Source organism: Sphaerodactylus townsendi, linkage group LG05 (genome assembly GCF_021028975.2).
Source record: "Sphaerodactylus townsendi isolate TG3544 linkage group LG05, MPM_Stown_v2.3, whole genome shotgun sequence".
Taxonomy (NCBI): Eukaryota; Metazoa; Chordata; class Lepidosauria; order Squamata; family Sphaerodactylidae; genus Sphaerodactylus; species Sphaerodactylus townsendi.
Window position 1 is genome coordinate 131,017,616 of NC_059429.1, and position 27,154 is coordinate 131,044,769.

Sequence of the window (27,154 nt, forward strand, 5' to 3'; positions counted from 1 at the left end):
GGGCGGGTTGTGGCAAGGACGAGCCACTGCTACCGGTCCCAAGGAAACCACGCATCTAGGCGAGGCTGCCACGCACGCCGGTGCACCTCCTGCTAGACTGCTTCAAGTTCTGCGCGCTACTGCTGAGAGGAGGGGCTTAAGTAAGGCAAAAATCACGTGGCAAAATCACCAATTAGTAACCCCCTCTCGGCACACACAAATAACTACTAACCTACTCTCGGGAACCTGTGAGAACCTGCTGGATCCCACCTCTGCTAAACTAGACCTTTTATCTAACCTATCCTCAATGAACGCATCCTGAACCCCCTTTATGGTGCAGGTCATCCCTCTGTCTGGTGGCAGTGAGTTCCACAGTTCAACTGACCGTTGCATGAAGGAATAGGTACTTGATTTTGTCTGCCATGCATCTACCACCAATTGGTTCCTCAAGTGTTTCTCCTCCGGTTTTACTGCTTCCCATCTCCCATTTATTTAGCTCTCGTGACTAATAGCTGGTGACGCGCCTCACCGAGGAGCGATCCATAAAAAATTATGAATGGGGGCAACCTTGCTTGAGATCGGTGCCCAGGACTGAAACCACAGGGTCTGGAGAGAGAGTTTTATGGTTGTTGATCAAAGCACTGCAATTAATTCACGGTTCTCAAAGCTTTTTCCTTATATCCTACAAGGGAACAGACGAAGAGATGGATCAATGCTGTTGCTTCAGATGTTTCGAAGGAGCAAACTTGATGAATTAACCAGAGCGATGAAGTATTTTTTGGAGAGGGGTGGGGAGAGAAGAAGATCGCCCAAACGAAGGTATGGATGTCATAGAGACATAACTCCCTCAGAGAGTAACAGTGTCATGCGCAAAGTTCAACCCTCTGGCCCAGCGTGGCGTAATGGTTAAGAGCAGGCGCACTCTAATCTGGAGAGCAGGGTTTGATTCCCCACCCTGCCACTTGAGCTGTGGAGGTTTATCTGGGGAACCAGATTAGCTTGTGCACTCCAACACATGCCAGCTGGGTGACCTTGGGCTAGTCTCAGTTCTTCGGAGCACTCTCAGTCGAACCCACCTCACAGGGTGTTTGTTGTGGGGAAGGGAAAGGAGATTGTCAGCATCTTTGAGTCTCCTCACGGGAGAGAAAGGGGGATATAAATCCAAACTCCTCCTCCTCCTCCTCCTCCTCCTCTTTTCTTTGCTGTCAATAGACTTAGAAGGGTGAAGGAGAAGAAGATCTGGTTTTTATACCCTGTTTTTTCTCTACCTTAAGGAGTCTCAAACCACCTTACAATTGTGTGTAACAGACTTCTCTCTGTGATACACCTCTGAAGATGCCAGCCACAGATGCAGGCGAAACGTTAGGAACAAGATCCACCAGACCACGGCCACACAGCCCGGAAAACCACCAGAACCAGCTTACAACTGATCCAGCAGGCTAGTTCTTATGTTCTTATGTTCTTAATGTTACATGTTCCCTGCTAGAAACTCCTGCCAGGTGCCCCTGGACTTGAATTTAGGTGGAGAAAATGTAACCCCTGTGTCAGAATGGGATGACCCAGAAAGGGGTGGAGTCTGAAATGAAGTAGAATGCTGCAGAACTCATGAGGTTGGAGGAAGCGAGACTACCAGGCTGGGACCTTGATTGATTTTATTAAGCCCTTAACACCTTGTTTAAGGTAACTGCAATATTGTTGGGAACTACTGGGAAGGTAGTTGTTGTTTTGCTGTGTTGTAAATGTTGGAGTTTATTGTTTCAGGGTTTTCTTTTGTGGTTGTAATGGGTGAGAGTTCTCCTGGAGACCTTCATCATGTTGCAACCTGTTCATCAAGCCCTTGGAGTCTTCAGGAGCCAACCCACTTGCAAAGAAGAATTGGACTTGGCAGTATCAGTAGACTGTAAATACAAGGACTTGAAAATGCAACCTGAACAGGACCTTGAACTGTAATGTTAAATGTTGATGTTTAATGTTATTTGTAAAGAGAAGTAAAACTGTTTTGTTTAAATTTGGCTCTTTGCAACTCCTTCCAAGTACTGCCCCACAGAACCCACAAGCTGAGGTTACAAAAACAGCTGCTCTGAAGGGTAGATTCTATGACATTCTACCCCACGAAGCTTCATCCCTTTCCCAAACCCCAGCCCTTACTCTCCAAATCTGCAGAATTTCCTACCCCCAAAGCTTAGGTGCAACTCCCAATAACTCCCAGACTCCTTAGGTGCACTTCTGGTTTCTTCTGGTTTCTTCTCGCCAACTCCACACACACACACACACCCAGGCCAACTATTAGCCCTTCTGTTAAATGGCTTCCCCGTCTTCCCCCCCCCCTCCCCTCTGTTTTCCGCTAAAAAATATTGAGCCATAACAAGTCCAGGCTGTTGAGTTCGACCTGATAGGCTCTGTCAAACCTGTCAGAGGGTGGCGACAATAAACACTTCAGCTGCCTATCAATTTGGCTGCAATAAAACGAGTCTTGACCCTGAAAAAAATCAAGTTCTGCCGTAATGAATGCTTGTCTCCAAATATTTGCATTTTAGCTGACAAGATTCACGTTTCAAGGTTTTTTTTTTTTAATGTAACCATAAACATTTTGACGGCTAAAAGCTCACAGGAGGAACCGGCTTTTCCTAGCCCCTTCTCTTCTGCTTCCGAAATCTGCGAGAGCGGAAACCTTGGGAGGCATTTTATGGTGATATCCTATCGTCTAGCACAGTAACCTGTGGCTCTCCAGATGTTCATGGACTACAATTCCCACCAGCCCCTGCCAGCATGGCCAATTGAGTTGGGAAATTCCTGGAGATGTATTGTCGTTACGTCTTGGTTGAATCATCAGTGCTGTGGGTTTCTGACCAGCCCGTAAACCCCACAACACCCCAATTCCTGGAGATTTTGGGAAGGTGAAGTTTGGGGAAGGGAAGTACTGCGGCAGGGTATACTGCAGAGGTGGGATCCAGCAGGTTCCCGAGAGTAGGTTACTAATTATTTGTGTGTGCCGAGAGGGGGTTACTAATTGGGATTTTGCTACCCGCTGATTTGGCCTTGCCACGCCTCCTCTCAGCAGTAGCGCTGCAGAACTTGAAGCAGTCTAGCAGGAGGTGCACCGGCGGTGGCAGCTCCGCGCCAGTGCATTTCCGCCTTCTGCCTGCTGACCGCCAGCGCGAGGGCTGCGCCCTCTGCTACAGCGCCCTCGCCGCTTCAGGAATGCACTCGAATGCCCGGCCACGCCCCTGTCGTGCCCCGCCCTGCCCCATTGGCGCTACGCCACAGTTTGAATCCCACCACCAGGGGGACCTGTTACTAAAATTTTTGGATACTGCCATAGAGTCTACTCTCTGAAGCCACCATTTTCTCCAGCTAGGGTTGCCAGCACCAAACTGGGAATTTCCTGGAGATTTGCAGGCGGAGTCTAAGGAGGATAGGGACCTAGAACCATAGAGTTGGAAGAGAGCCCAAGAAGGGCCATCAAGTCCAACCTACTGCCATGCAGGAACGCATAACCAAAGCACTCCCGACAGATGGCCATCCAGCCTCTCTTTAAAAACCTCCCAAGAAGGAGAGTCCACCACACTCCCTGGTCGGGCATTCCACTGTCGAACAGCCCTGATAGTCAGGAAGTTCTTCCTGATGTTTAGGTGGACTCTCTTTTCCTTCCCCTTGAACCCATGACTCCTGGTCCTGGTCTCTGGAGCAGCAGAAAACAAGCTTGCTCCCTCACCAACATGACATCCCTTCAAATATCTAAACATGGCTATCGTGTCCCCCCTTAACCTTCTCTTCTCAAGACTAAACATCCCCAGCTCCCAAAGTCTCCTCTTCCCTCGGCTTCCCAATCTTGTTTTTGGGAGAAGCGGCAAAAAGGCAAGCATCTCAGTTTTTGCTCAAATACTAGAGCTTCCCAATGACGTGAGGACAACCCGCAGCCGTGTCCGCCACGAATGATGTTGATGCAATGCCGGCAACAGAGGCCTAGGCCTCAGTTTGCTGCCAGCCAGTGCCTTCCTCTATCCCTCGCAGGTGGCAACCGTACCTAGACCTCTTCCACCTCTCCTCCATCAGTTTGCTTAACCCCCTTTTAAACCCACCAATGTTTATAGGTAGAGTACAGGTTTGGGTGCTGTGTAGTTTCCGGGCTGTATGGCTGTGTTCTAGCAGCATTCTCTTCTGATGTTTCGCCTGCATCTGTGGCTGGCATCTTCAGAGGATCCTCAGAGGATCCTTCAGGTCCTCTGAAGATGCCAGCCACAGATGCAGGCGAAACGTCAGGAGAGAATGCTGCTAGAACACGGCCATACAGCCCGGAAACCACACAGCACCCCAGTGATTCCGGCCGTGAAAGCCTTCAACAATACAGAGTACAGGTTGCAAAGAAGAAAGAGAAGAAGGTTTGGATTTATATCCCCCTTTTCTCTCCTGTAAGGAGACGCAAAGGGGCTGTCAATCTCCTTTCCCTCCCCACCCCCAACAAACACCCTGTGAGGTGGGTGGGACTGAGAGAGCGCCGAAGAACTGTGACTAGCCCAAGGTCACCCAGCTGGCATGTGGTGGAGTGCACAAGCTAACCTGGTTCCCCAGATAAGCCTCCACGGCTCAAGTGGCAGAGCGAGGAACGAAACCTGATTCTCCTGATTAAAGTACGCCTGCTCTTAACCACTACAGCACACTGGCTCTCAGAGATCTGCTCCCATGGGGGGGAAATGGATGCTTGGGAGGGTGGCTTCTAAGACACTGTATCCCACTTAAGTCTCTGTATCCCACTTAAGAGCAGCAGTGGCGTAGGGGGTTAAGAGCTCATGTATCTAATCTGGAGGAACCGGGTTTGATTCCCAGCTCTGCCGCCTGAGCTGTGGAGGCTTATCTGGGGAATTCAGATTAGCCTGTACACTCCCACACATGCCAGCTGGGTGACCTTGGGCTAGTCACAGCTTCTCGGAGCACTCTCAGCCCCACCCATCTCACAGGGTGTTTGTTGTGAGGGGGGAAGGGCAAGGAGATTGTAAGCCCCTTTGAGTCTCCTGCAGGAGAGAAAGGGGGGATATATAAATTCTCCTCCTCCTCCTCCTCCTCCTCCTCCTTCTTTCTTCTTTCTTCTTCTTCTGTCCTCTATCTCAAATCTTCAGGAGTTCCCTAACCTGGGTCTGGCAACCCTAACTCCCCATCCCCCGACAGTGGCGGGGGTGGATTTGGCAACCCTATGCCCCCCCCCCAAATCATTCCTTTATTCAAGCAAGCCCTCTTTTGGGCTTGAGTCAGTGGGCACCAATACAGAATCTAATTACTAATTACTGGAGAATCCTGAAGAGGGACGAGCAGGGAACCATATTTTCCAGAAGCCGGTTTTAATCATACTTTTCACAGTTTTATGTCCCCTTCTTCCACTCTCTCCCAAGAAAGGGCAGCTTCATCGGGAGAGGGAACTTGTCACCGTGCCTAGAAGAAACTCACTGTGTTGGCCGGTGGGTGGATTTCACAGTTTTAGCTCCAAAAGCTGTGCTTGCTGGCAGGGCTGGGTAAAAATATATATGTCTATTTCTCTCCTTGGCCCACGTCCCCAAATGCCTGGGAAAATATCACGCTTTGTTCGGGTGCCAGGAGAGGATGTTGTTGTTGGACTCTGCCTGTTCGCTCCCGTTTGACTTAGGTTTAAAAGGTAATCGAAATAGCGGGGGGAAAGGTATCGGAACCCAACCGGGGGATCCACACAGGGATGTTATTTGCTACCTGCTGCTAGGCAGTGATCCCAATACAACCTTATTGATTACTAAATTCCGATTGCTATTTTCCTTTAGAAACTAATATGCTACTCTTCTAGTCGTCGCTGGAGGGCTATTGATCAGCGAAGCTTGGAGAAAAGAAAGAGGGGAATGGTTACAGTAGCTTTCTCAGGTAGAAACTCAGCTGGTGGGGTAGCGCAGTGTTGCTGCCGGTCAGAGTTGGCGACCCTGACTTTCATAGGCCAATTGTTTGATTTGCTGTAAGGCAATTTCATGTATGTGTTCCCTTTCTGTAGAAGAAAATAGCAAAGAAGGTTGGGGATGAAGCCAGGTGTCCTGGAGAGAATCAAGTCTGAGATGACCCTACCTGTGTCATGTCATGCTGGTTTGATGCTCATCATTCATAGAAGAGTAGTAGTAGTAGTAGTAGTAGTAGTAGTAGTAGTAGTAGTAGTAGTAGTAGTAGTAGTAGTAGTAGTAGTAGTAGTAGTAGTTTGGATTTATACCCCATCTTTCTCTCCTGTAAGGAGACTCAAGGGGACTTACAAGTTCCTTTCCCTTCCTCTCCCCACAACAGACACCAGATAAGCCTCTGCCACTCAGGTGGAGGAGTGGGGAGTTGAACCCAGTTCTCCAGATTAGAATCCACCAGCTCTTAACCAGTCCATCCATCCATCCATCCATCCATCCATCCATCCATCCATCCATCCTTCCTTCCTTCCTTCCTTCCTTCCTTCCTTCCTTCCTTCCTTCCTTCCTTCCTTCCTTCCTTCCTTCCTTCCTTCCTTCCTTCTGGGTTCGCCTGCCTGGGTTCGTCTGGCCTGGCTCCGGCCCTCACACCACACCACAGTCTGTCTGCTCGTCCGTCAGTTCACCTCATTCCGGTCTGGCCCTGGGTCTGGTCCGTCTGTCTATCTAGTTCTGGGCACCGCAGTTCATGAGGGATATTGACTGGCTGGAGCAAGTCCAGAGGAGGGCAGCCAAAATGGTAAAGGGTCTGGAGTCCATGCCCTACAAAGAGAGGCTTTGGGAGCTGGGGATGTTTAGTCTGGAGAAGCGAAGGTTAAGGGGTGACACGATAACCATGTTTAAATATCTGAAGGGGTGTCATGTTGAAGAGGGAGCAAGCTTGTTTTCTGCTGCCTCAGAGACTAGGACACGGAGTAATGGATTCAAGGTGAAGGAAAAGAGATTCCACCTAAACATTAGGAAGAACTTCCTGACCGTCGGGGCTGTTCGACAGTGGAATTCACTGCCTCAGAGAGTGGTGGAGTCTCCTTCTTTGGACGTTTTCAAACAAAGGCTGGATCAGCATATGTCGGGAGTGCTTTGACTGTGTGTTCCTGCACTCCAGGGTGTTGGACTTGATGGCCCTTGTGGTCTCTTCCAACTCTATGATTCTCTCTCTCTCTCTCTCTCTCTGTGTGTGTGTGTGTGTGTGTGTGTGTGTTCTTTTGTTGAATCTGCATCTCTCTCTCTCTCTCTCTCTCTCTGGATTCAGGTGGATAGCCATGTTGGTCCAAAACAGCAGAAAATAGTGTGAGTCCAACAGAACCATTACAAACAGCAAAGTTTTATTCTTGGTGGGTGCTTTCATGAGCAAGCACGCTTCTTCGGATACACTGAAACAGAAGTCGCCAACCAGTGGTGGGATCCAAACATTTTAGTAACAGGTTCCCATGGTGGTGGGATTCAAACTGTGGTGTAGCGCCAATGGGGCTGGGCGAGGCACGATGGGGGCGTGGCCGGGCATTCCGGGGGCGGGGCATTCCTGGGCGGGGCTGTGGCAAGGACGCAGCTGCTGCGCCGGTCCTTGGGTGGGAAACGAATGCACGTAGGCGCAGGCTGCCACGCACGGCGGTGCACCTCCTGCTAGACTGCTTCAAGTTCTGCGTGCTACTGCTGAGAGGAGGGGCGTAACTAAGGCAAAAATCAGGTGGCAAAATCACCCATTAGTAACCCCTTCTCGGCACACACAAATAATTAGTAACCTACTCTTGGGAACCTGTGAGAACCTGCTGGATCCCACCTCTGTCACCAACCGCTACCGATAGACAGAGAGTGAGGAGGGTGTAACCTCGAAGGGTTAGTCAGGGTCCATATGCGTAAATAACTGAGCATTAAATAAGACTGCATTAATGCAAAGAGTGAAACCTTGAATGGCAACAAACGAGCATACAGCACAACAGAAGAGTTTACAAACAGATGTCGGAACTGAATATATGTAGTGAGATAAGAATCTGACATATGCGTATGCAAGTATGTATGTATGGAATACGGGACATTGTTCTTTTTGCAGGAAGTGAATGACATTAGCATATGCAGTGAGGTAAGAATCAACATATGTATGTATGTATATATAATTGCTTTGGGAACTGGAGTAATTGCAATTCTCCATAGAGCAGCACGGGAGAGGAAGGCCGCTTTGGAGCAAAAGACTGTAGAACAGGGGTGTCAAACTCGCGGCCCTCCAGATGTTCATAAATTACAATTCCCACCAGTCCCTCCCAACATGAGCATTGGCTATACTGGCAAGGGCTGATGGGAATTGTAGTTCATGAACATCTGGAGGGCCATGAGTTTGACACCTGTGCGTGTAGATCGTCAGTCACCCTGTAGATCGTCAGTCACAGATCGCCTGTGTTATTCGGTTTGCCTGTATTCGGTTCCTACCTCCTACCTCGCCTTGCCTGTATTCTGTTCCTACCTCCTGTATTCGGCTCCTGCCTTGCCTGTATTCGGTTCCTACCTCCTGTATTCGGTTCCTACCTCTTATATTCGGTCCCTACCTTTGAGAATCATCATCACAACCTTTCTGCTGCCGACTTGTTCCTTGTGACTCAAGACTCTTGCCCTGGCAGCTTTGACAAGTTGTAGGGTGGGTGGGAGCGTTCCCAGAGGTTAGTTGGCTTCCATTGGAGGGCTGGGAAAGTCGTATAGAAGGCTTCCATGAAGCAGGGATCAGGACTGAGCCGTAAATGTTACCAAACCCTTCAGCCTTTCCTTGTAGGGTTAAGGCCCCTTCCCCACATGCAGAAGAATGCACTTTCAATGCACTTTGCAACTGGATTTTACTGTGCAGAATAGCAAAATCCACTTGCGAACTAGTGGTGTGGTGCCCACGGGGTTGGGGGTCACGCGATGGCCCAGGCGGAGTAGCAGCGAAGGCATGGCTGGGCTGTGGAGGTGGAGGTGGCATGGCAGGCAGAGGTGGGATCCAGCAGGTTCTCACAGGTTCCCGAGAATAGGTTACTAATTATTTGCGTGTGCCGAGAGGGGGTTACTAATGGGTGATTTTGCCACGTGATTTTTGCCTTAGTCACACCCCTCCTCTCAGCAGTAGTGCGCAGAACTTGAAGCAGTCTAGCAGGAGGTGCACCGGCGTGCGTGGCAGTCTGCGCCTGCGTGCATTCGTTTCCCGCCCAAGGACCGGCGCAGTGGCTGCGTCCTTGCCACAGCCCCGCCCAGGAATGCACCACCCCCGGAATGCCCGGCCACGCCCCCGTCGTGCCCTGCCCCACCCCATTGGCGCTACGCCACAGTTTGAATCCCACCACCATGAGAACCTGTTACTAATTTTTTTTAATCCCACCACTGATGGCAGGGGCATTCTGGGGCGGGGGTGGCGACGCCGCAGCAGGGGCTCAGGGTGCCCGCATACCCCAGGCGCGGTTTCCCCTTGCTCCTCCTCTGTTGCAAACATTTTTGAAGGTGGATTGCAAGTGCATTATTCTGCATGTGCGGAAGGGACCTAGGTTTCCACATTCTGTAAGTCTGATTTATTTCTTAGGGCTTTTAGTGGGGTTTGGGCTGCAAGCTTTCCTCTTGGATGGGGGCGATTGGGGATGGTTCATGCTTCAGAAGGGTCGGCTGCCTTGAGCCTCAAAGGAAAAGTGGTCTATGTATAGTTTAATCTATATATATAAAAAGCTAACAGTGTTTTTGTTGATGATAGTATAACTCAGCAATTGCTGGGCCAATTCCTCTGAAGATTCCCAGCCACTATAGTCAGCCAGGTGAGAGTGTTTTTAGATGTTCACATACCTGAAATTTCACACCTGTCCCAGGTAAAACACCGTTTTCCTGGAGCTCCATGGTGAAGGACATGCAGCTGCCTGTGTGTAACTGCCACCCATTGCCACCAACCAAACTTTCTCCCAGGTAAAGGATCATGACCAGCCAGCCTAGATGTGTGGGAGGGGTGCCTTTCCATTCCCCCCCCCACCCAAGGAATGCGGGCACACACATCACTGACATCGCACAGTATCCGGCTGCGTGTTTGCATGAGCACGTACTGCTGGCCTCTGCAATTGATTTGCTGCTACTGTTCCTTTCCCATTTCACCGCATTAAGCCACAGCAACGCGTGGCCGGGCCCTGCTAGTTCATAAAATAAATTAATAAGGGGAGAAGCAAGTAGCAAATCAAGTCAATCCAGGCTAGAAGCCTTCCCTTTAACATTTAGTTTTCCGTGTGGAGGGATCTGGGGTTTCTGTATGAAAGGACTTTCTATCTTCTTGCTATCACCTGTGCGGCAGGCCATGTACAAGCGTACCACTCGGCGAGGACTCGAGTTGTCAGCGGCCTGCAGGGAAAATGTCCTGCCCCTTTAATGAAAACTTAATGGAATGTTGTTTACCAGCTGCCTGTTTCCACTCTTGAAGCCTCTGTTAAAGAGACAGGGCTTTTCTCTCTCTCTCGAAAGGAACTGTAGTCGCAGGAGCAAACCAATCTTAGGTAATAATGCAAGATTGCTTGGACCATCTGATGCCTGGCTAACCGAGAGGCTGAGTAAAGCTGGCGGAAACACAGCTAAGCAAAAATGATCTGTAGCTATTGTGTGTGTTGGAAAAGACTCACCGTTTCAAAGGTTCTAGTCCCTTTGATACCTGTTTTTCGGTTCCTTAGAATAGTTTCCTCACTGACCTTGGCGCATTTATATAATTCCTCATTTTTGAATGTATAAACAACAGATTATTTGATAATACTTAGCAAAAAATTTTGGAACGCTTTACATATATTCACAATTATCTTTACATAGAGGCATGGGGCAACCAACAGCCAGGATGTGACATTGTAACCTCTATCTGTGGGTTCTGTGGGGCAGAACTTGGAATGAGTTTGCAACAACAAATTTTAAAAACAAAATGGTTTACTTTCTTAACATATAACATCAACATTTAACATCACACTTCAAGGTTCTGTTCAGGTTGCATTTTCAAGTCCTTCTAGTTACAATCTTCTGATATTGCCAAGTCCAATTCTTCCTGCAAGTGGGTTGGCTCCTGAAGACTCCAAGGGCTTGATGAACAGGATTCAACATGATGAAGGTTTCCAGGAGAACTCTCACCCATTACAAACATGAAAACCCCTTAACAAGGTGTTAAGTGCTTATACAGATCAAGGTCCGAGTCTGGTAGCCTTGTCTCCTCCAAACTACATGAGCTCTGCAGCCTTCTGCTGCTTTGAGTCTCCACCCCTTTCTGGGTCAACCCATTCTGAGCATGGGGGTTACAACATCACTTCTGGGGAAAAAAAGCACAAGTGACATCAGCTCTCTCTAGGAACTAGTGAATACTATTGTTTTACCATAGAGTTTCCGGTAATTCCTAGAGAGGTGTGACATCATTTTCCAGGTTTTTCCTGGAAGTAATGTCATGCCGTTGACCCAACAGCCTTTAAATGTTTTGTCTACTGCTCCAATGAAAGGCAGGGTGAGGAATTTTCTGCTCTTGCTGGGGGACTGGCAACCCTATCCTAACAACATCCTGATAAGGTAGGTCAGTGTGATTATTCCTGTATTCCAGATGGTGAGCTACGAAGGAAAGAAAAAGAGGCTCGTGGTAAGACAATGATAAGATTATGGCAGAGATAAAAATTTAAAATGGCAACCTTCCAGGATCACTGTTCATTCTCTTAGTAAAAACTAAAAGTTATGGGCATTCTCTAATCATTTTTTAAAGCTATATTGGTTAATATAGCCGTCACCTTTATTATTTCAGAAACCTGCACAAAAGGTGCTGGGCCCTAGGAGAAGAATATATTAAAAAGACCATCAAATGAAAATAAAAGCAGAATCTTGCCCTCGAGCTTGTAACCTAAATAAACAGGCGCCGGGGTGGGTGGGGGGGTGGGGCAGTTGATAGGGGTGTGGGAAAGCCAGCAAAGGGAGAGGTCTGGTGCGTTTCTGCAGGAGGAAATGAAAAAAGAAAATATTAAAGATGACCTTTCCTTCCAAGCATGGCTGGTTGTTTTTGCTTATTTCATTGACATATGTTTATGGCCAGAGCCAGTGTGGCGTAGCGGTTCAGAGTGGTGGACTCTGATCAGGAGAAGCGAGTCTGATTCCCTGCTCCTCTACATGAGCGGCAGCAGTGGTGGGATCCAAAAAATGTAGTAACAGGTTCCCATGGTGGTGGGATTCAAACCTGTATGAGGTGCCACTGGGGCTGGGGCGGGGCACCTACAGGGCATGGCCGGCATTCCTGGCAGGGCTGTGGGCAAGGACGCAGCCACTGCACCGGGTCCCAAGGGAAAGAATGCACGCAGGGAGACACACTGCACCTCCTGCTGTAGACTGCTCTGAAGTTCCATGGCTACTGCTGAGAGAGGTGAGGTTCAAGGCAAAATCACGTGGCAAAATCACCAATTAGTCACCCCCTCTCGGCACACACAAATAATTAGTAACCTACTCTCGGGAACCTGTGAGAACCTGCTGGATCCCACCTCTGAGCGGCAGACTCTAATCTGGAGAACTGGGTTTGTTTCCTTGCTCCTCCACATGCAGCCTACTGGGTGACCTTGGGATGGTGCCATTTCTCTCAGAACTCTCTCAGCCCCACCTAGAAAAGAAGAGGAAGAGTTTTGATTTATACCCTACTTTTCTCAACCATAAGGAGTCTCAAAGCGACTTACAAACTCCTTCCCTTCCTCTCCCCCCAACAGAAATCTTGTGAGGTCGGTGGGGCTGAGAGAGTTCTGAGAGAACTGTGGCCGGCCCAAGGTCCCCCAGCAAGCTTCATATGGAGGAACAGGGAATCAAACCTGGTTCTCCAGGTCAGAGCTCAGTCCACTACTCTTAACCACTACTCCTCACTGGCTTCTTACCTGCTATGCCATTCGGGGTCTCAAAACTCAGCTCTGACTTGATGGCAAACCCCCCAGATCAGGGGTCTTCAAACTATGGCCCTTCAGATGTTCATAGACTACAATTCCCATGAGTCCTACCACTTGGCCATGCTGGCAGGGGCTGATGGGAATTGTAGTCCATGAACATCTGGAGGGGCATAGTTTGAAGACCCCTGCCCCAGATGATCTATCCAACCCAACATCCTGTTTCCACTATAGAAGAAGAAGAGAAGGAGAGGAGGAGGAGAAGGAGCTTGGATTTATATCCCCCCTTTCTCTCCTGTGAGGAGACTCTAAGGGGTTTACAAGCTTCTTTCCCTTCCCCCTCCCCACAACAAACACCCTGTGAGGTGGGTGGAGCTGAGAGAGCACTGAAGAACTGTGACTAGCTCAAAGTCACCCAGCTGGCATGTGTTGGAATACACAAGCTAACCTGGTTCACCAGGTAAGCCTCCACAGCTCAAGTGGCAGAGCGGGGAATCACACCCCGTTCTCCAGATTACAGTCCACCTGCTCTTAACCACTACCCCATGCTGGCCCAGTACTCACTATCTCCTGGTGCTTACAATTGATTTTTCTTCCGCTCCCCACAACAGACACCTTGTGAGGTAGGTGGGGCCGAGAGAGTTTTGAGAGAACTGTGACGGGCTCAAGTTCACCCAGCAGGCTTCATGTGGAGGAGTGGGAAAACAAACCCGGTTCTCCAGACTAGAGTTCACTCTACCTTACAAGGTGCCTGTTGAGGAGGTAGACGGAAAAGAAAAGTGGGGTTAGAAAAATCAACTCTTCCTCTAATTAGGCAATACTGACCTTAATAGATCAATGGAGGGGCTGGCCGCGGTTTTACTGCCCCCCACTGAAACTGAAATTGCAACTGAGGCTGCCTGTTTCCACCTTTCTCCATCTCGGTTGGACCTGATTCTCTGATACCATCACAGGCCCTCCCGCTCCCTCCCTTTCTTTTTGGCCTTTGGACCGGGCACCGATTTTAATGAACTGTTAAACAACTTTTGTTGTTTAATTTATATTTGTGGTGTGTAACTGCTGCTCAAGTTTTAATTGGTTAATTGGTTAAAGGAGCAGCAGTGGCGTAGGAGGTTAAGAGCTCGTGTATCTAATCTGGAGGAACCGGGTTTGATTCCCAGCTCTGCCGCCTGAGCTGTGGAGGCTTATCTGGGGGATTCAGATTAGCCTTGTGCACTCCCACACACGCCAGCTGGGGGACCTTGGGCTAGTCACAGCTTCTCGGAGCTCTCCCAGCCCCACCTACCTCACAGGGTGTTTGTTGTGAGGGGGGGAAGGGCAAGGAGATTGAAAGCCCCTTTGAGTCTCCTTGCAGGAGAGAAAGGGGGCATATAAATCCAAACTCTTCTTCTTCTTCTTCTTAATAGGTTTAAGTTTTATGTTGTTTTGATTTGCTGTCTTGAAGAACAGCCGTGTTGTGAGCCGCCTCGAGCCCTTCGGGGATGAGGCGGCCTATAAGTTGAATGAATGAATGAATGAATGAATGAATGAATGAATGAATGAATGAATGAATGAATGAATGAATAAATAAATAAATAAAATGGTCAGATTCCATAGAAGACAGTTTCATGAGCTGGAAAGTATTCCTGTCTTAAGGAGTATCATAAAATATTCTCACAGAACAGTATATATATGAATTTGGGATCTGGGCGGGACTTCCAATTCTATCTGGCGGTTTTGCAAGCAAGGGCTCTACAATATTTTTGATGGTGGTAAACATTTTAATTGGTTAATAGGTTTAAGTGTTATGTTGTTTTGATTTGTTGTCTTGAAGAACAGCCGTGTTGTGAGCCGCCTCGGGCCCTTCGGGGATGAGGCGGCCTATAAGTTGAATGAATGAATGAATGAATGAATGAATGAATGAATGAATGAATGAATGAATGAATGATGGTCAGATTCCATAGAAGACAGTTTCATGAGCTGGAAAGTATTCCTGTCTTAAGGAGTATCATAAAATATTCTCACAGAACAGGACATATATGAATTTGGGATCTGGGCAGGACTTCCAATTCTATCTGGCGGTTTTGCAAGCAAGGGCTCTACAATACTTTTAATGGTGGTATACATTCCGTTATTTACCAAAGATATTAAAAACTGCCCATAAAGCGCCCGGCCTGCTCCTTCTGCCGAGTCTGAGCCTCGTTAATAGTCGATGGAACACAGAAGAGAAGCCGAATCCACCTTTTTATGAGCACAGGTGTTAAGTTCGCATTAGCGTGGTTTTCGGGGAAAGCTGCTGTAAGCTTCCACCTTGAAAACTGTGAGCTTTAGCTCCAGTCACTGGCTTAAGCCAAGATTTGTCAAACAGCCCCCCCCCCAAAAAAAAATTGAAGTTGGGCCAAGAGTTCTTTCATTCCAATTGCTGAGGTGAAAACAGAGGCTTAAGGGGGCAAAACCACTTTGATTGTACAAATATTCACTTTCCCCGTTCCAGTTTGCTGCTTCTACCTCCCTGAGCAGCTGATTCTACTGTTGAGCAACTCTTGCTATTAAAAAAATTCCTACTATCTAGCCAGTACCTTTCTGTCCATGATTTATACTGATTGTGGCAAGTCCTGTCCTCCTCTGACAACAGGAACAGCTCCCTGCCCTCCTCTAAGTAAGTGTCTCTCTGTGTGTGTTAAATCTTAGCCAACTTGCAACAACCCTGTAGGGTTTTCAAGGTAAGAGGCTTACAATCCTTCAAATACTTAAAGAGAGCAATTATATTCCTTCTCAGTCTCCTATTTTAAATATATATATAGGAGGGTGGGGTTGAGAGAGCTCCGAAGAACTGTGACTAGCCCAAGGTCACCCAGCTGGCGTGTGTTGGAGTGCGCAGGCTAATCTGAATTCCCCAGATAAGCAGCTCAGGCGGCAGAGCGGGGAATCAAACCCGGCTCTCCAGATGAGAGTACACCTGCTCTTAACCACTACGCCACTGCTGCTCCCATTGGTGCAGTTAATATTTCACATTTCTCCAGGTGCACCTACCCAATGCGTATACCACTGTAGGAAATATTTGATTGTCAGGGGAAATTGACAGACTGTTTCAGTGTTTAGAAGGAAGATAAGTCTGAAGTGAGAATTGTCACGTACATATTGGTGATATAAACATGTGTATTATTGGAGAAAACGAGGAGTATGTAACATGTTCTTTACCAGGACTTTGCAGCATTGCCAGGTCTGCTGAGTCATGCCTGGGTCCACTGATAACTAGCTGAAGAGAGACCCTTTACCAGAGGTGGGATCCAGCAGGTTCTCACAGGGTCCCGAGAGTAGGTTACTAATTATTTGTGTGTGCCGAGAGGGGGTTACTAGTTGGTGATTTTGCCCCGAGATTTTTGCCTTAGTTCCGCCCCTCCTCTCAGCAGTAGCGCGCAGAACTTGAAGCAGTCTAGCAGGAGGTGCACCGGCGTGCGTGGCAGCCTGCGCCTGCGTGCATTTGTTTCACTACCAGGACTCGGCGAAGCGGTTGGCGCCCTGCCACAGCTCCCCACCCAGGAATGCCCTACTCGAATGCCCGGCCACGCTTCCATCAGGTTCTAAGCTCCCAGTTCGCTACACCACAGCTTGAATCCCACCACCACGGGAACTTGTTACTAAAATTTTTGGATCCCACCACTGCCCTTTACTCTATAAGAGGTAAGGGGTTCCACCTTGCTGTTGGCCCGGGCCTGGTCAATGCTGGCACCAGATCAATCTCTAGCAGACAATTGGGTGGTGGCAAAATGTAACCAATGACGTATTTGCAAAGTTAACTGCTTGCTTGGAAAACTGTACAAATATTGCTTATGGAAATGTATACTTTGGACCGTTGTTTGTGGTTGATTACAGCACATTGTCCCACGATTATTGCAATAAAAGCTTCTCAGCTTCATTGAACCCGTCCACGTATCTCTGTATTACTCATTGGAAATTTTTCCAATGCCATGACCACCTAGAGAATGACAACCCTATTTTCTACCATGCCCAGAGGTGGGATCCAACCAGTTCTCACCACTTCTCTAGAAGTGGTTACTAATTTTTTCTGAGTGCCGAGAAGGGGTTACTAAAGCAACCTCCCTGCCCAATAGGGACTGGAGGGGCGTGTGTGCGGCGGCTCCACTGTTTGAATCCCACCACCATCGGAACCTGTTATTAAAATGTTTGGATCCCACCACTGACCATGCCCAAAGTGTTGGCATACACAAGAAGAAGAAGAGAAGAGTTTGGATTTATATCCCCCGTTTCTCTCCTGCAGGAGACTCAAAGGGGCTGACAATCTCCTTTCCCTCCCCCCCCCCACAACAAACACCCTGTGAGGTAGGTGGGGCTGAGAGAGCTCCGAGAAGCTGTGACTAGCCCAAGGTCACCCAGCTGGCGTGTGTGGGAGTGCACAGGCTAATCTGAATCCCCCAGATAAGCCTCCACAGCTCAAGCGGCAGAGCGGAGAATCAAAAAGCTGATCGGCCTAACTGCAACCAGCTCCTCTTGAGTTAAGAAGTTGCAGAGAAATTTCGGGCCCCACCTTTACCAAACTCGCCTTCTTTTCAACTTCTGTGGGCATCTTGCCCGAGCAGTGCCGTCACGCCACTCAGAAATCGTGTTGTTTACGAAATAATGGAGATCCTCTGGTGTTTTTTTCTCGGTTTGTTTTGTTTCTTTCTAAATGAAAGGCAGATTGGGAAATCAAACCGCTTCTGGTGAGCAGTGGGTTGTCGTATTTTAAGGTGAACAACAGGGAAGCCGAAGATATTTTCTATCGTTGCCGCACGCGTGCGTCGACGGGGGCAGAGTGCAGCGTCAAAACGGCACAACAAAAGTGTCAAATTACCATCGGGAGACGCAGCAGGTGCTGTGTGGGAAGGGTGGGTGGGAAATCAAACACAGAAATACACATTTCTTTGCCTGAGAGAGCAGCGGCGGAGGCATATTGCAGAGGGAAAGGCAACCTGTAAATGTTAAGCTCAGGGAAACCGACAGGCTGAGGAAGCTGCCCTTGCTTCCTGGCCTTTTGGTATAACAGGCAGTCTTGTAGGAAGCCAAGTTTCTGGAAAGAAGAGATGGTGTCAGAGCTGAGATCAGACAGAGCTCACTCTAATGAGTAACCTGAGCTTGTTCATGGGTCTTCCCAGAAACCAGACGGAGATGGGGATGAAAACTCTTCGGTGATGAGCTGAAAGTAGGAGGCCTCTGGATTAGTCAAGCCTGTTATAAACATTACAGAACTGACTTTCTGGCATCTGAGAGCCATCCCAACACTCTACACCACAGGTGTCAAACTCGCGGCCCTCCTGATGTTATGGACTACGGTTCCCATCATCCCCTGCCAGCATCATGCTGCGGGTTTGACACCTGTGGTGTAGAGTGTTGGGATGGCTCTCAGATGCCAGAAAGTCAGTTCTGTAATGTTTGAAAAAATGTTATGGACTACAGTTCCCATCATCCCCTGCCAGCAGTACTACTACTACTACTACTACTACTACTACTACTACTACTACTACTACTATCCTCCTCCTCCTCCTCCTTCTTTGTCTCCTCCTCCTCCTCCTCCTCCTCCTCCTCCTCCTCCTCCTCCTCCTCCTCCTCCTTCTTTGTCTCCTCCTCCTCCTCCTCCTCCTCCTCCTCCTCCAATGAAAGGAGAATGGATATGGAGTTCTGGTTGGATGATGAGCAGGAAGCCCCAGGTTCGAATTCAAAGCCCACAGAAATTTTCTGAGTGACCTTGGAGTCTGGTCACAGAAATTCAGCTTAACCCTCCCCCCCCCCCCCCGGCCTTTCTCAGCTTTGTCCGGATAAACTCGAGAAGGGGAGAAAAGTAGGGCATAAACATCTGAATATATAAAACAAAACCTAGGATCTGATAAACATATCAACGAACTATATTCGTTGGGGTAGTGGTTAAGAGCAGGTGCGCTCTAATCTGGAGAACCGGGTTTGATTCCGCGCTCTGCCACTTGAACTGTGGAGGCTTATCTGGTGAATCAAATTAGTTTGTGCATTCCTGCACACGCCAGCTGGGTGACCTTGGGCTAGTCACAGTTCTTTGGAGCTTTCTCAGGCCCACCCACCTCACAGGGTGTTTGTTGTGGGGGGGAGGGGGGAGGGGGGAGGAAGGGCACTTGTAAGCCCCTTTGAGTTTCCTTTCAGGAGAGAAAGGGGGGATATAAATACAAAACTCTTCACTCTTCTTCTTCTATTCCGAGGAAGGACAGAGCTGGGGAATAATTGTTGACAAGTGACAGAGCTGGCTGGATAGATCCATTTATTTCTGGACATGTGTTAGCATTTATCCGTAATTCTTAGGTGGCTCCATGGGAAATGTCAGAAATATTTGTATCATGAAGCATGTTTTTGACATTTGCACTGATAAACGTGAATGAGGAGATTGTACAGGAAGGAACTGGCGGCGCTGTTCTAATAGAGTTACCCTTTTTGAAGTCCTTTGAAATCAAGGGCGTTACTTTACTTGGGATAGAGCTGTCAAAACCATCTTTGGTTGTTTCTGAATGGCAGAATTATACCTGTGTTACAGTGGTGGGATCCAAAAATTTTAGTAACAGGTTCCCATGGTGGTGGGATTCAAACAGTGGCGTAGTGCCAATGGGGCTGGGCGGGGCACGACGGGGGCGTGGCCGGGCATTCCGGGGCGGGGCATTAATAATTTCTCTGTTACTGTAAAGGAGATTATAAGCCCCTTTGAGTCTCCTGCAGGAGAGAAAGGGGGGATATAAATCCAAACTCTTCTTCTTCTGTTTAAAGTAAAAAATAAACCAGAACATCATCCATTGTGAACTAGAATTCTCAATCCATACTGTATATTCTGCAAAGATTTCACATTAATTAATCCAGGATTAGAGACACAGATTAGCATAACATTCTCACATACAGGAATACAGAGCTTTTAAGTGGCCAAGCATCATGGTAAATCATCATTTATCATAAAATGAACAGACAGAGTGCCAAAATAAATAGCCTACCAAGCAAGTAAAGAGTCCCCTGGACCCAACAGTAGTTAAAGGGTCCCTCCTCTTACTAGCTGGCAAGCTCCGTGCTACGAGAAAGAAGAGAGGGGGAGGCGAGGGCGTGGAGACGGAAAAGCGGACCCAATTAGTAACCCCCTCTCGGCACACACAAATAATTAGTAACCCACTCTCAGGAACTGGTGAGAACCTCCTGGATCCAACCTCTGCCTGTGTAGCACCGGTTCCTTAGAATCCTGTTCTGTTTAATGCTGGTTTTTCCAATTGCGTGGCTGCCCGTTTTGTGAAGGAATCCAGTGAAGACTGGGAGGAAATACTCCAATTTCTTTCGCACGAGCCCGGGACTTCTGTATTTACATTGCAAGCATATCTGAGCATGCCCGGTGTCCCACATTCTGATTGGCTGTTGTTTTGGAGTGACTGCTGCAAGCTGCAAGCATATCTGAGCATGCCCGGTGTCCCACATTCTGATTGGCTGTTGTTTTTGAGTGGCAGGTTGAATTAACTTCAGGCAGGGAGATCACTTGGCTGGACGGGAAAAATAAACTGTTTCTGCTCCTGACTGGTGTTCGCACGGTTGCAGGCTCTAGCAAGCTCACCCTGGGATTTTTGAAAAGAACCACCAATTTGGTGGTTTTTGAATATCCTGGGATGAGGCAAATATCACAAGGCAAAACCACTTTAGGATCTGGAACCATGCAAATATCTCGGCTGCACAGGGATATTTTTCTTGCTCAGTCCAGGATATTTTGACCGTGCGGGAATAACCTTAGTGAGGAGCCATGTGGCGTAGTGGTTAAGTGCTTGCACTGCCACTCACACGATCAGGAGTTCGAGCCCCCTGTGGGTCAGATATCCTGGCAGCTGGCTCATGGTGAACTCAGCCATCCATCCATTCCTTGGTCGGTAAATGAGTACATAGCTCATAGCTAGAGGGTAAAGAATATCCAGGGAAAGCAATGGCAAACTACCCCACAAAAGCGGCTTGCCTATAAAAATCACTGCTCGCAGTGGTACCCCAGGGTCGGACACGACTGAAGAGGAAACTTTACCTTTATACTTTACAAAGAATGTGTAATCCAGCTTTAACCATGTCCAGATGCATTCTTAGCACTCATCTCTTTGCTTCAACCAATGGCAGCCAATGATCCAGGACAGGAAAAGTAACTGCAATAATTGAAGAATACAAACTGTGTTGTACTTGATGTTGTGTGTTTGTGGGGAAGGGCAGATTCAACAGGCCGGCTTTCTTTGCAGCATGGAGTCCTTTTGAAATTTATGAGTACCAGGCAAAATTTGTTGACTTTCTCTGGAACATCTTCAGATGTTAAGAATTAGTTTCCGAGGTTAGCCGTGTTTGTCTCCTGGAGAAGAAATGGGGTCCCAATCCAACAGCACCTTAAAGGTAGAGGTGCAAGCACCAAGTCCTTACTGACCCATGGAGAGATGTTGCATCACAACGTTTACTAGGCAGACTGTGTCTACAGGGTGGTTTGTCGCTTTCCCCAGTAGAGGTCTGCAACATGCAGCTCTCCAGATGTTCACAGACTACAATTCCCATCAGCCCCTGCCAGCATGGCCAATTGGGAATGATGGGAATTGTAGTCCATGAACATCTGGAAAGCCGTAGGTTGCAGACCTCTACCCCCTGCAAGCTGGGTAATTTTACCAACCAAAGAAGAATGGAAGGTAGAGTCATTAGCAAACCTTTATTGGCATAGACAACAGTACAACAATAATAAAAAAACGGATTAAAAAGCATATACATACAGGAAATAAACGTTAGGTCGAAAAAAATCTACTGGCGTTTAGTAATTTCCAGGAGAAAGTCTGCCACTATCATACAGAGAGAAGGATCAGGATTGTCCAACCAGTAGTGTAATCTAATTAAATCGGGGAGATGGGGTAAATGTAAAGGAGTAAGATTCACATACTTGGATCTGATTTCCTTGTATCTGAGACAGTGTAGTAATTGGTGGGCCAGAGATTCAACTGAGCCATCGTTACATGGGCGCAATCTTTTTGCCTTTTCTTGCTTATTAAATCTGCAATGTAACAAGGCAGAAGGCATAACATTAAACCTGGCGAGCATTATGGCGCTCCTTTGAGCAGGGTTTATTAAGCAGGAAGGCTGAGTCAACCTCGAGACGGTTCCCTGAAACTGACTTCCCTTGGGATTGAACTCAGATTGGGAGTAGAGTTTCGATTGCAGTACTGTGTGTTTAGCACTCTGCACCAAAGGGCACTTTAGAGACCAAAATGTATAAGTATTTGAGAGTCAAACCTTCTTTTGTCAGACATCAGAGCTTTGACTCGTGAAAGTTTATGCCCCGAAAATCTTGGTGGTCTTTAAGTTGCTACGGGACTCAAGGTCAAGACGGAGCAAAGTCTGAGAACATAAGACAGTCACAGAAGTACATTTCATGGAGTGTGGAATAGTGGTGATATGTTGGATTAGGATTTGGAAGACCCGGGTTCCATTTGTCCATGGAAACTTACTGGGTGATCTTAGACCGGTTCCCCTACAGCAGGGGTCTTCAAACTATGGCCCTCCAGATGTTCATAGACTACAATTCCCATGAGCCCTACCATTTGGCCATGCTAGCAGAGGCTGATGGGAACTGTAGTCCATGAACATCTGGAGGGCCATAGTTTGAAGACCCCTGCCCTACAGCCAGTGTGGTGTAGTGGTTAAGAGCTCTAATCTGGAGAACCGAGTTTGAGTCCTCACTCCTCCACATGAGCAGTGGAGTCTTATCTGGTGAACTGGATTTGTTTCCCTGCTCCTACACATGAAGCCTGCTGGGTGACCTTGGGCCAGTCATAGTTCTTCAGAACTCTCTCAGCCCCATCTAACTCATAAGGGGTCTTTTGTGGGCAGTGGAAGAGAAAAGGAGTTTGTAAGCCACCTTGAGTCTCCTTCCAGAAGAAAAAAGGGGTATAAATCCAAACTTTTCTTCTTTCTCAGCCTAGCCTACCAAACAGGGTTGTTGTTTTGAGGATATAATGGTGTGTGTGCGGGGGTAAAACCATCGGGTCAGCGGCTTTTGGTTTCTGTTGGGAAGAGAAGCGGGGGGGGGTATCAATATCTCAATAAACAGGGACAGATGCCTTAAAAATCTTTAGTGGGGTGGGTGTGATTTTTGACGATTCGTTTTGAAAAGACAAAGTGACAACGGAAACGCGCCGCTCCATCCAGACCTTTCGAGAGGCTCTGTGCAAAAACAAAATTATGGCCCCAACATTGGCACCCGACCATAGCAACACTGATAAGAGCATAAAAACAACAGCTGTTAGAGAAACGAAACGTTAGGGGAGGGGGAAAAACCCCCTTCTTTTAAAAATGCACTTGCGAGTCCCGTTTCAATTTCCTCTATAAACAGACTCTGCAAAGGGCAAGACGCTACAAAATAATCCTGGAGATGACAGGGTGCTTGTAAACAGAGAATCACAGCAACGCACCAGGGAAAAGGAACGGCAGAACGGTTTCTCAGATCAGATGCTCGAAAATGAGCAAGAGAAGGGCTCTCCCGAGGCAGAGCGAGACAGACATATGGCCACAGCGTTGACATATTTTTAAAATTCCCTTCTTCCTCTCAGGAGATCACTGAGGTGGATGTGATTCCATCTCTCTTATTGAGTCGCACAACAGCCCTGTACAGGAGGCTTGGTGGGGAGATAGCACACGTTTGGCAGCTAAGGACGGAGTCGAACTCTGATCTTCCACGTCGAGGATCACACTTATGGCCCTGGCTCTGTTGAAGCTGCCAGATGTGGTAGAAGCAGCCTCGAGTCTCTTCTGTGTCCAGTTCTGGTCGCCGCATCTCAAAAAGGATATTGAGGAGATAGAAAAAGTGCAGAGAAGGGCAACGGGGATGATTGAGGGACTGGAGCACCTTCCTTATGAGGAGAGGCTGCAGCGTTTGGGACTCTTTAGTTTGGAGAGGAGACGTCTGAGGGGGGATATGATTGAAGTCTATAAAATTATGCATGGGGTAGAAAAAGTTGACAGAGAGAAATTTTTCTCTCTTTCTCACAATAATAGGGAACCTAGGGGGGCATACTTTGAAAGTGCTGGGGGGGGGGGAAGAATTAGGACTAATAAAAGGAAACACTTCTTCACGCAACGTGTGATTGGTGTTTGGAATATGCTGCCACAGGAGGGGGTGATGGCCACTAACCTGGATAGCTTTAAAAGGGGCTTGGACAGATTTATGGAGGAGAAGTCGATTTATGGCTACCAATCTTGATCCTCCTTGATCTGAGATTGCAAATGCCTTAACAGACCAGGTGCTCGGGAGCAACAGCTGCAGAAGGCCATTGCTTTCACATCCTGCATGTGAGCTCCCCAAGGCACCTGGTGGGCCACTGCGAGTAGCAGAGAGCTGGACTAGATGGACTCTGGTCTGATCCAGCTGGCTTGTTCTTATGTTCTTATGTTCTTCTTCCTCTGTGACCTGACATGACACACCACAACTTGTGATGTTGTGGTGATCTGGCTTTTCCCACCCCGATTAAACGGCTGTCACTTGTAGACCAACAAAACTAGAAGAAGAAGAAGAGTAGTAGTAGTAGTAGTAGTTTGGATTTATATCCCCCTTTCTCTCCTGTAAGGAGACTCAAAGGGGCTGACATTCTCCTTTATGCAGATTAGGATGAGATAGTTTGTGCTTTTCATAGCTGGTTCTTTGTTCTGATCTTTCTCTTTTCAGTTGTGCCTCTGAAAAGTGTCCCAACAGAAGCGACTCTAATTCCTGGAGATGAAACTTTGGTGTGTTCATAATGGTATCCTTTTCCAAGAAGGAAGGTGGACTGTATAAGTCACCATATGAGGAAAGAAAAGAAATGGATGATGCTTGTCTTCGCTTCCTAATTGTTCCGGTAAGGCTCAGTTGCACGAAGGTAATAATGATGAATCACTCACTGTTTATGAGACAGCAAGTCCAGGAACGTGATGTTTGGAAAAGGCTTTGTGTCATTTATAGTAACCGGGGTTGTGAGCATAATCTGCGGGGTGTGTAAATTATGCAGGTTGAGCTAATTTGCTTCTCTGGGTTGTTGTTTTTTTTAAAAAACTTGCATAATTTATTCAGCTGTTTGGCTGGTTTGCATAATTTATTCCGGTTTGCCTAGGCACGGGGTGGAGCCAACGGCTCATTTGCGATGCATTTCGACCACCTTTCTGTTTTCTAAGCTTTCAGGAGAAGAGGGCATCTATAAACTTCTAAATATGTCCTCACTGGGGTTAGAAACTTAGTTTTCTTTTCTTTTTAAAATGAAAGCTGAGCGCCCCCCCCCCCGCACCATTTTTGTTGATCAATTGACACCAACCTAGAACATAAGAACATAAGAACAGGCCAGCTGGATCAGACCAGAGTCCATCTAGTTCAGCTCTCTGCTACTCGCAGTGGCCCACCAGGTGCCTTTGGGAGTTCACATGCAGGAGGTGAAAGCAATGGCCCTCTGCGGCTGTTGCTCCCGAGCACCTGGACTGTTAAGGCATTTGAAATCTCAGATCAAAGAGGATCAAGATTGGTAGCCATAGATCGACTTCTCCATAAATCTGTCCAAGCCCCTTTTGAAGCTATCCAGGTTAGTGGCCATCACCCCCTCCTGTGGCAGCATATTCCAAACACCAATCACACGTTGCGTGAAGAAGTGTTTCCTTTCATTAGTCCTAATTCTTCCCCCCAGCATTTTCAATGCATGCCCCCTGGTTCTAGTATTGTGAGAAAGAGAGAAAAATTTCTCTCTGTCAACATTTTCTACCCCGTGCATAATTTTATAGACTTCAATCATATCCCCCCTCAGACGTCTCCTCTCCAAACTAAAGAGTCCCAAACGCTGCAGCCTCTCCTCATAGGGAAGGTGCTCCAGTCCCTCAAAAAAACCTAGCAAGGAAGCTGCTTTTTGCATTATAGAATTATTCCTTCCCCATTGCAGAGATTAGGGGAGCGGGGCCCTTTGTGACCTGGGAATCCGGGATAAAAATCTTTGGCCCTCTTTTTGTACAGGAGAAGAAGTCTGAACTTTTTCTTTTATTTTAACTAGGGAAAAAATTGTGCATGCTTATGGGTATTAAAAGATAAAATATGTTGATATTATACAATACTATAAATATATTTTATGCATTTTTGTGTTTCTAAACCTTTTTTGTCGCACCTGGTGGCCTTCTGGTGCTGTCTGTGTCTTCCCAAAAACTCTACCCAAATGTTCCTTATCATTTTTATGCCACCCTGCAATATACCAAAACCATGGTGGGGTGGGGGTAGGGGTCAAAATGTGGAAGGGATAACACAGAGGTGGGATCCAGCAGGTTCTCACAGGTTCCCGAGAGTAGGTTACTAATTATTTGTGTGTGCCGAGAGGGGGTTACTAATTGGTGACTTTGCCATGTGATTTTTGCCTTAGTTACGCCTCTCCTCTCAGCAGTAGCGCGCAGAACTTGAAGCAGTCTAGCAGGAGGTGCACCGGCGTGCGTGGCAGCCTGCGCCTGCGTGCATTCGTTTCCCGCCCAAGGACCAGCGCAGTGGCTGCGTCCTTGCCACAGCCCCACCCAGCAATGCTCAGCCCCCAGAATGCCTGCCCCTGCCCCCGTTGTGCCCCGCCCAGCCCCATTGGCACTATGTCACTGTTTGAATCCCACCACCATGGGAACCTGTTACTAAAATTTTTGGATCCCACCACTGGATAACTGTATACGTTTCTCCTGTGAAACCACAGCATACCTTGTGGTAACTGTTAAATTACAATAATGAAAATGATTGTGTGATATGTGATGCAGTGTGAAACCTGAATGTGCTACTAAGCTCAGTACAGACTTACAATCCATGCCATGTTTTTATGAGTGGCCATGTATTAGTTTATTTCACTAGCCAGTATGGTGTAGTGGTTAAGAGCAGGTGCACCATAATCTGGAGAACTGGGTTTAATTCCCTGCTCTGCCACTTGAGCTGTGGAGGCTTATCTGGTAAACCAGATTAGCTTGTGCACACACACCAGCTAGGTGGCCTTGGGTTAAGTCACTGTTCTTCGGAGCGCTTTCAGTCCCACCTACCTCACAGAGTGTTTGTTGTGAGGGGGGAAGGGAAAGGAGATTGTAAGCCCCTTTGAGTCTCCTTACAGGAGAGAAAGGGGGGATATAAATCCAAATCTTCTTTTTCTACTTGTCAACACCACATTCTAACTGCTAGGGTTTGAAGCTGGGTCTCCAAGATCCAACTCCAACACTCTAACCACTACACCAGACTACCTTAACCAAGAAATAAAATGGGAGGCACACATGCAGCTTTAGAGCATACAACCCATCTTGTGTCAAATCTGTGGTGTAGTGGTTAGTGGGTATACGGGCTAGTCAATGCAATGCATT